This window comes from Triticum urartu, chromosome 3A (genome assembly GCF_056163025.1).
Source record: "Triticum urartu cultivar PI428250 chromosome 3A, HENAU_Tu73, whole genome shotgun sequence".
NCBI classification, from domain to species: Eukaryota; Viridiplantae; Streptophyta; class Magnoliopsida; order Poales; family Poaceae; genus Triticum; species Triticum urartu.
Genome location: NC_141875.1, coordinates 680,893,432 through 680,903,017, shown reverse-complemented (window position 1 = coordinate 680,903,017; position 9,586 = coordinate 680,893,432). Strand labels below are relative to the sequence as shown.

General features: G+C 47.6%; 1 pseudogene; it reads left to right on the top strand.

The window, feature by feature from the left end:
- The first annotated feature begins 6,932 nt into the window (after nt 1-6,932).
- On the top strand, nt 6,933-8,287 carry LOC125547192 (putative F-box protein At1g50870; annotated as a pseudogene).
- Nucleotides 8,288-9,586: the final 1,299 nt, after the last annotated feature.

The following is a 9,586-nucleotide window of genomic DNA, read 5'->3' as shown; positions in this document are numbered from 1 at the left end:
CCTTTGGAAGAACTGGTTCTTATCATTCTAAAGTCGAAGAAAGGAAAAGCTGGTCAAGACAAAATACCTTGCAAAACAACAGCACAACAGAGGAAAATCATATTACCTGTAATACTTCAACCAAACCCTTGTATCGTTCTATCTCAGCATTCAGATGATGTAACTGATCGCTAAGAATCATATATGGTTTTGATGTGAAAATGTAGTTATCATCTTTTAATTGAGCCTGCACACATAGCACCAGAATGCAAATTATAGGAATAAGAAGACCCAGGATACAACTTGAAAGTACAACAAATATGTCAGCCATCCATTACAAAGAAGGTGCCAACCTGCAGATCTTCTAGCTGGTTAGACAGTAGTAGATTATCCTCTTGAGTCTCATGGAGTTCAAGCAGGCGGTTTCCTGCAAGGGTCTGCCCTCCATTGGACAAATTATACTATAAGATGAATGCTGAGCAGATAAGGCATATAAAAAGCATATATGCAATGGAATTCGGTCTGGTTAAAAATACCTTAGCTTCTTCAACAGCATCTTTAAGATCTCCCCAGCCTATGTTTTCATCTGAAGATTTATCAGCCGAAACAACACCATTCACAGCGTTTGGACCAGACATGTTCATTAGCGAACTTCCATGCCTCTGCAACTGGAGAATAACCAACTTCCGTCGACTTTCCTCAAGCTCCGCCATGGTTTCCTCTAGCTCTCCTGCATAAGCACATGAATATGGATTGCTTTGCTTTAGAATAAAAGCTTGACCAGTTTTATAGCTCAAAATTTGGAAGCACTGAACAAGATAAGGTTTTTTTGTTTTATTTGGCAAGGGTCTGTTAACATATCTTAGTACATTTCTTCCAATTGTATTGGCAGCAAGTTTTAGCACAATTAATGCCACAAATTATTTCCGTATGAAATATGAAAACTGTGATGCAAGGTCAATCTGGTCAAGAATGCAAAGCCGAGTTTGTTATGAAAAGGGGCAGCTTTAAAGAAAAAGGGACCAGCCAGGACTAGTCCTTGGCAGCATTTTTTAATAGAAGAGGCAACCTTAAGCACCATGCGTGCGAGCCGAGACTCGAATGTGGTTGGACTGGCTGCGCATCTGCGCGCCTTGCCAACAGAACAGTGCTTTGTTCTAAAAAAAAGGGGGGCGGGGGGCAACTTTTAATCATCCAGACGACAGAAGGAAATGGTATGCTTTAAAATTAAGCCAAATGCATTAGCGTATTGTTACCTCATTTGCGATTTGCTATTCGGCTTCACGATTCGCTACCTCAGCCCGTATCGGGTTCAATAGGCGTTGTACATCTCTGATTCACGAATCAGAGAATGGGTTCGGCAAACCAGAGATTGGGGTTCGGCAAATCAAAGGTCGCGTTTGGCAAATCAGAGATCGGGGTTTGGCGAATCAAAGGTCAGGTTCGGCAGATCTCAAATCAGAGATTGGGGCTCGGCGAATCGAAGGTCGGGTTCGGCAAATCAGAGATCAGGGTTCGGCAAATCGGAGGTTGGGGTTCGTGAACACTAGATCTTAGGCACAAACACTAAAGTAGCACATGGTTCTACACACCAAGAAGGATGGACACCAAGAAGCTAGGAGTCTCGTCAAGCCAACTACCGGTCACATCGATATGTGAGCGGTATGTTACTTACCCAAGATTCAATTGTCGGTATCCTCATACCTCGTTCAATCTTGTTACCAGTAAGTCTCTTTACTTGTTCCGTAACGCATGATCCCGTGGCCAACTCCTTAGTCACATTGAGCTCGTTATGATGATGCATTACCGAGTGGGCCCAGAGATACCTCTTCGTCATGCAGAGTGACAAATCCAAGTCTTGATTCGTGCCAACCCAACAGACACTTTCGGAGATACCTGTAGTGCACCTTTATAGTCACCCAGTTACGTTGTGACGTTTGATACACCCAAAGCACTCCTACGGTATCCAGGAGTTGCACAATCTCGTGGTCTAAGGAAACGATACTTGACATTAGAAAAGCTCTAGCAAATGAACTACACGATCTTGTGCTATGCTTAGGATTGGGTCTTGTCCATCACATCATTCTCCTAATGATGTGATCCCATTATCAACGACATCCAATGTCCATGGTTAGGAAACCACAACCATCTATTGGTCAAGGAGCTAGTAAACTAGAGGCTCACTAGGGACATGTTGTGGTCTATGTATTCACACATGTATTATGATTTCCGGTTAATACAATTATAGCATGAACAATAGACAATTATCACGAACAAGGAAATATAATAATAACCACTTTATTATTGCCTCTAGGGCATATTTCCAACAACGAGGAGTCTCGAAATGGTCGAGACGTAAAGATTGATATATTGAAAGGTTATGTTTGGACACCGGAATGGTTTCGGAAAAGTTCGGACATTTTCCGGAGTACCGGGAGGTTACCGGAACCCCCGGGGGGTTAATGGGCCTTCATGGGCCCTAGTGGAGAGAGGAGGCAGCGGCCAGGTGGAGACCCCCCCCCCCCAAGCCCATACCGAATTGGACTAGGGTTGGGGGGGGCTTTCCTTCTTCTCCTCCATCTCTTTCCCTTTCCCCCCTTCTTCGGAAAGGAAAGGAGGGGGCGAAATCCTACTTGGACCGGGAGTCCAAGTAGGACTCCCCCCTTGGCGCGCCCTGTTGGGGAACGTAGCAGAATTTTAAAATTTTCTACGCATCACCAAGATCAATCTATGGAGTCATCTAGCAGCGAGGGAGAGAGGAGTGCATCTACATACCCTTGTAGATCATGAGCGGAAGCGTTCAAGAGAACGGGGTTGATGGAGTCGTACTCGACGTGATTCAAATCACCGATGACCTACTGCCGAACGGACGGCACCTCCGCGTTCAACACACATACGGTTGGGAGACGTCTCCTCCTTCTTGATCCAGCAAGGGGGAAGGAGAGGTTGATGAAGATCTAGCAGCACGACGGCGTGGTGGTGGAAGCAACGGTGATCTCGGCAAGGCTTCGCCAAGCGCTGGGAGACGGAGGAGTGTCACGGGAGGGAGAGGGAGAGGCCAGGGGCTTGGGTGTGCAGCCCTCCCTCCCCCCCACTATATATAGGGTGCCTGGGGGGGCGCCGGCCCTAGGAGATCCAATCTCCTAGGGGGCGGCGGCCAAGGGGGTGCGTTGCCCCCCATGGCAAGGGTGGCGCCCCCACCCCTAGGGTTTCTAACCCTAGGCGCAGGGGAGGCCCAAGGGGGGCGCACCAGCCCACTAGGGGCTGATTCCCCTCCCACTTCAGCCCATGGGGCCCTCCGGGATAGGTGGCCCCACCCGGTGGACCCCCAGGACCCTTCTGGTGGTCCCGGTACAATACCGGTGACCCCGAAACCTTCCCGATGGCCGAAACTGGACTTCCTATATATAAATCTTTACCTTCAAACCATTCCGGAACTCCTCGTGACGTCCGGGATCTCATCCGGGACTCCGAACAAATTTCGGGTTACCGTGTGCTAATATCTCTACAACCCTAGCGTCATCGAACCTTAAGTGTGTAGACGCTACGGGTTCGGGAGACATGCAGACATGACCGAGAAGCCTCTCCGGTCAATAACCAACAGGGGGATATGGATACCCATGTTGGCTCCCACAAGCTCCACGATGATCTCATCGGATGAACCACGATGTCGAGGATTCAATCAATCCGTATACAATTCCCTTTGTCAATTGGTACGTTACTTGCCCGAGACTCGATCGTCGGTATCCCAATACCTTGTTCAGTCTCGTTACCGGCAAGTCACTTTACTCGTACCGTAATGCATGATCCCGTGATCAATCACTTGATCACTTTGAGCTCATTATGATGATGCATTACCGAGTGGGCCCAGAGATACCTCTCCGTCATACGGAGTGACAAATCCCAGTCTCGATTCGTGCCAACCCAACAGACACTTTTGGAGATACCTGTAATGTACCTTTATAGTCACCCAGTTACGTTGTGACGTTTGGCACACCCAAGGCACTCCTACGGTATCCGGAAGTTGCACAATCTCATGGTCTAAGGAAATGATACTTGACATTCAGAAAAGCTACAGCAAACGAACTACACGATCTTTGAGCTGAAAATGGGTCTTGTCCATCACATCATTCTCCTAATGATGTGATCCCGTTATCAATGACATCTAATGTCCATAGTCAGGAAACCATGACTATCCTTTGATCAACGAGCTAGTCAACTAGAGGCTCACTAGGGACATGTTGTGGTCTATGTATTCACACATGTATTACGATTTCCGGATAACACAATTATAGCATGAACAATAGACAATTATCATGAACAAAGAAATATAACAATAACCATTTTATTATTGCCTCTAGGGCATATTTCCAACACGCCCCCCCTTGGGCCGGCCTTCTCTCCTCCCCCCTCTATATACGTGGGAGGGGGGCACCCCAAAGGCACACCAAGTGTTCTCTTAGACGTGTGTGGTGCCCCCCTCCACAGTTACACACCTCGGTCATATCGTTGTAGTGCTTAGGTGAAGCCCTGCGCCGGTAACTTCATCATCACCGTCAACACGCCGTTGTGCTGACGAAACTCTCCCTCATCTTCAACTGGATCAAGAGATCAAGGGACGTCTTCGAGCTGAACGTGTGCTGAACACGGAGGTGCCGTACGTTCAGTGCTTGGATCAGTTGAATCGCGAAGACGTTCGACTACATCAACCGCGCGCGCGTTACTAATCGCTTCCGCTTTTGGTCTACGAGGGTACGTGGACACAGTCTCCCCTCTCGTTGCTATGCGTCTCCTAGATAGATCTTGTATGATCGTAGGAATTTTTTTGAAATACTGTGTTCCCCAACAACACTATCACTGACTTCATGGGAAATATTGCATGTATGCAGGTCAGTTATCTCCTTCAATATTTCACGTCCCATCTGTGTCACCTCAGATGGCAGCTCAACCGATGGAGCTCGGTTGTAAGAAGACGTTGATGCGGGGATCAAGGCGCACGTCCCTCTTGATTGGACGTGACCTTGGTCGGTCCCAGACCCATGTATGCACGTCATGTTGAGCACCAGTTCAAGGATGCCACGTGGCCAGGTGGGCCCGCGGATAAGACCGGTCTGCATCGTCAGAACTATAGAAGATAATTATCGCACCGGGAGCGCGGGAATACTTCGCGCCCACAGGCCAGTTGTGCGGGAGACATTCTGATGTGCATCTCGACTCAAATTCATTCAACATTTGTCAGAGACCGATGTGGTGTTGGTAAACTCGGAGGCACTTCAGCGTCAAGACTTAACTAAAAAGGGATGCTTTTGTTGAAATAGTTTTAAGACCGGCGACTGAAGATGATGTGCAGCTCGGATAAGCCGAGGTGTGTCTAGTCTTGAAGACCGGTTTAGGGGCCTCTCACCATGTCGAATCCTGGCCTGGTGGCCCGGGCTGAGGGCCCCTTGTTGGTTCCAACCTGGCCACATCGAGATGCCCATAGCGCATAATTAGAATGTTCTAGAAGACTTCATGTATACTCCAAGACGCTGGATTCGTGGAGGATTCTATCTCGTCATACGTAGCCGACTAGGTTGCAGATACCCTAGGACCCCCGGTACATATATAAACAATGGCATAGCTTGTAGACGACACATTACAACCTCTTAGAATATACTTTGTACTCTATACTTACTCCAACACAATAAACACAAGTAGGATGTAGGGTGTTATCTCCTGGAGAGCCTGAATCAGGGAAAAAACTATGTGTCTCTGTTACTCTTGTTTCAAGGCATCGATCTTAGGATCCCGCGCGTCGAGATATGCCAGTTTTGGTTTTGTCACCCTACCCCTATGACCCTCGAGATACTGCACAACATGTTAAAATTAACGAAGTCTCTACATCCTTCTAACAACATCTTGAGTTTGAACCACCCATTTATTCTTTCTTTTTATCAATGTCATGTATTGCTCCCATCCATTTTCTATAATATCAAAAGATATTGCAAGACTTTCTCGGTCGTCAGCAACGCCACTTTCAGCTCGAAACAATTTCTTCGCTTCGCGAGCGTTGCTGCAAGCAATGCCCACACGGATGTCGCTGTTGGGTTGCTAGCGCATACCCCACCATCTAGTGGTATGTGGTAAAGTGGTGGATGGTTGCATGCATCCTGGGCCCGATGTTTTTCCTCTAATACCCCCCCCCCCCCCAATTCAACTGTGGGGTTCGATATTCTCTTTCTAATATAAACAATCCCCCCCCCCCCCGAATTCAACCACAGGGCCCGTTATTTTTTGTCTAGATTAGAAAATGAATAAATGACAAAGAAGAAAAGGTGCTCCTGTCGGAAATCGACCGTTGGCTCGCGCGAGATAGCCTCGCCCCACGGTTATATTAGAGAGAGAATACCGGGCCCTGCGGTTCATTTCCTCACTAATATAAACATGCCCCTCCCCCCCCCCCCCCCTTAGAATTCAACCGCCAGGCCCAGCATGGAGAGAGATGCTACGAAGGAAAGGTGGACGATCGCGATACAATTTGTGGTTCAGATTAGAAAAGGAATAAATGCCAAAGAAGGAAAGGAGCTCCTATCGGAAATCGACCGTTGGCCGGCGCGCAAGATAGCCTCGCCCCTTTCAGCTTCCCTACGTTCTCCTCACTCCCATGGTTGTTAATCTCATTGATGCTATATTATTATAAGCGAAACATATCATTGTTGCGTATGCAAACAAACTTAAGATGGTAAGCTCTAAGATGGTTTTTTCTTTCGTTTGAGAAATGAGAATATGTGTAAATTAAAGGACTTTTTTTGGGGATTTTTTAGAACAAAAGGATACGGGTGATGTGCTTCTGGGCCCAGAGCATTTCAGAGCCCATACCTCATCTCCATTTCCATTTGTTTCCTCATAAAAATATGTTGTCTTCTCTCAAGTCAAACCCATTCTGCCCCGAAACACACGCCTACCTCCCCTCCCCTCCGCCGCCACCACACCCACACCTAGCACAAGTCCACCCAGCCGGCGACCATGGCGGAGGAGGCCGCGGCAGCAGCAGCGACCATGGCGGAGGCCGCGGCGGCAGCAGCAGCGAAGACCCTCCTCCCTGGCCTCCCAGATGAGATCGTGGTATGGGAGATCCTCGTCCGCCTCGACCCCAAATCCATCCTCCGCAGCCGCGCCGTCCGCCGCGACTGGCGCTGCGCCACCACCAACCGCCGATTCCTCCTCGCCCACCACGCCCGCCAGCGCGCCCTCCCCATCCTCTCCAGCGACGGTGACCGTAACATCCTCACCTTCGACCACCGGGCCGCCACCGCCTCCCAGCTCCACACCGTCGCTCGGCTTGCTCTCTCCCAGCCCTTCAAGCTCGAGGCCTCCTGCGATGGCCTCCTCATTCTCTCCAAGCATGAAGTTGCTGGCCCTCGCCCGGGCATCGGCTCTCGCGCCCTCCTCACCGTCTGCAACTCAGTCACTCGTCAGCATGCCTCCCTCACGCGTACACTGAAGGACTTCAACATCTTGGGGATGTACGCATACCGCCCTACCGGCGAGTACCGGCTGTTACTGCAAGGGACGAGCTTCATGGACTCGTCTAGTGACCGAACTGGTTGCTATGTCTTGGAGCTGGGATCCGATGAGGCACCAAGGTACATTGGGTGCTCCAAGACCAAATTGCAGTCGGCGATCTTCCATGCGCCTGTGCGGGTCCGTGATAGCTTGCATTGGTACCCAGTGTGTTATACCCCGGTGGAGACTGCATTTTATCAGCTTGAAAACAAACTAGTAATTGTATTCGACACAATAGTTGAGTCATTTCGGCAGATATGTGCTCCCCTTGCTCCTCCCAGCAACTACTCATGTATCTTTGAGATGGATGACATGCTTGGTATCTAACTATCTATAGCTGTGACAAGGCCAAGAAAATTGTTGATATATGGGTGCTGCAGAACTATGAAAGTGAGGTTTGGGACTTAAAGTACCGGGTTGATTTGACAATAGCAGAAATCTGCGCGAAGTTTGAAGGCCTTAATGGTAATAGCTATTGGCATGTGACCGTTGTTTCAGGTGATGGTGACGTGCTCTTGCTGGTCAGGTTTGGTCAATCACAGAACTGGCTGTTTTATGTTGACACTAATGGAAAACTGGTTGCTAGCTTCCAAGACTTATATGTTGGTGAAGGTCGGTTCAAACAAACTCTTGTTCGGCATGATTTCTTCACGACACTAGAAGGCCATGCCGTGGATGCTCCACCTTTCGTCTGACGGATGTTGGGTGAGGTTCTTAATATCCTGATGAGCTGCAATGTCTAGGAATTGGATCAAGTATGAGCCTGCTGATGTCTTCCTTTTGTGTTGTTGTATAAGATGTTATGATGAGAAGTGACTGTTATGTGGTTGCATAAAATGCTTGTTTCGATACCCTTTTGGGATGAAGTGATAACTGTTTATGTTGACGTTAAAATTACCACGACATTTGGATCTGCTTTTGAAGTATTTTCCAACTGATCTGCCGCATGTCTCTATTTTCTAGTGGTCTTCTCAGTACTCAACTTTTTGCTATCTATATATTCCTCATATCCCTATCTCGAACTGAAGAATTGATTTTACCACTTTATCCTCTGGCCTTCTTAATAGTCAGTATTTAGTTGTTTCCTGTTTCGACCCTTTGTTGTAGTTGGCAACAAAAAGAGGCAGATTCTCCTTCCTGATTTGCAGGTCGCACCTGACTTCTGGAAGACCTTGGAGCACTACTGGTAAATTTAAATGCTTCCGTATTGCATCATAATAGTCAACTTTTCAATGAAGTGTTCTGTCATAATTATGTTTTCTTCGAAATGGTCAGGTAGGTGAATTTTTTGTTGAACTGATAGGAAAGAGACGACATATGCGCGTCCTTTGTGAGAATCCGAGACATTCTCTCCACACAGGAGTCGAACTCTGGTTGCCAGGTTCACACTGTGACGCTAGCTATTGGGCTACTGCCCCGTTTCGAAAGTATTTATGTTTTCTTCATGCATCTGGTGCATCTGGTTAGGTCTCTCTTATGGAGAGTAAGCTCACCACTATTGCGGTAATTGGATAAATTATACTTATCTCCTTCCAGGAGTTGTAGTGGTATATCTTTTTGGTTTTTTTTTGGTGGGGTGTTGTAGTAGTATTCGTCTAGAGAAGACTGGGACTGCACTGAACACATGAGTTAGTCCACTCGCATCCACAAGTACTAGAGAAACCAGAGATGATCTCTAAAGCCATTGATTTCGTGAAGCAGGACAGCAGTTTTCCTTGTCGCCGGTCGTTCTTTCACGATTATCCAGCTTATCTCCAGGTACACCATAAATGTCCTGGATTCTCATCTGACATTGGAACAAGTGTTATAAGGCACCGACAAAACTTGTTCTAACTTTGGGGAGCTTTTCATTAGCAAAACTGTTCCTGTTTTGACTCTGGTCCTTTGTTTTGTTAACTTCCTATGCCTTGACTTGTTCCGAGCAAGCAAGAAACAGGTTAACTCTAGGTGAGATCACCAGTGGTGGAAGTGGAACTACTGTTTGTTGTCTTAATTAGGGCAATAATATCAACCTAATGCTTTATCAATTTCACTGCTTCATTCTTCCTTTTGTCTGTCTATC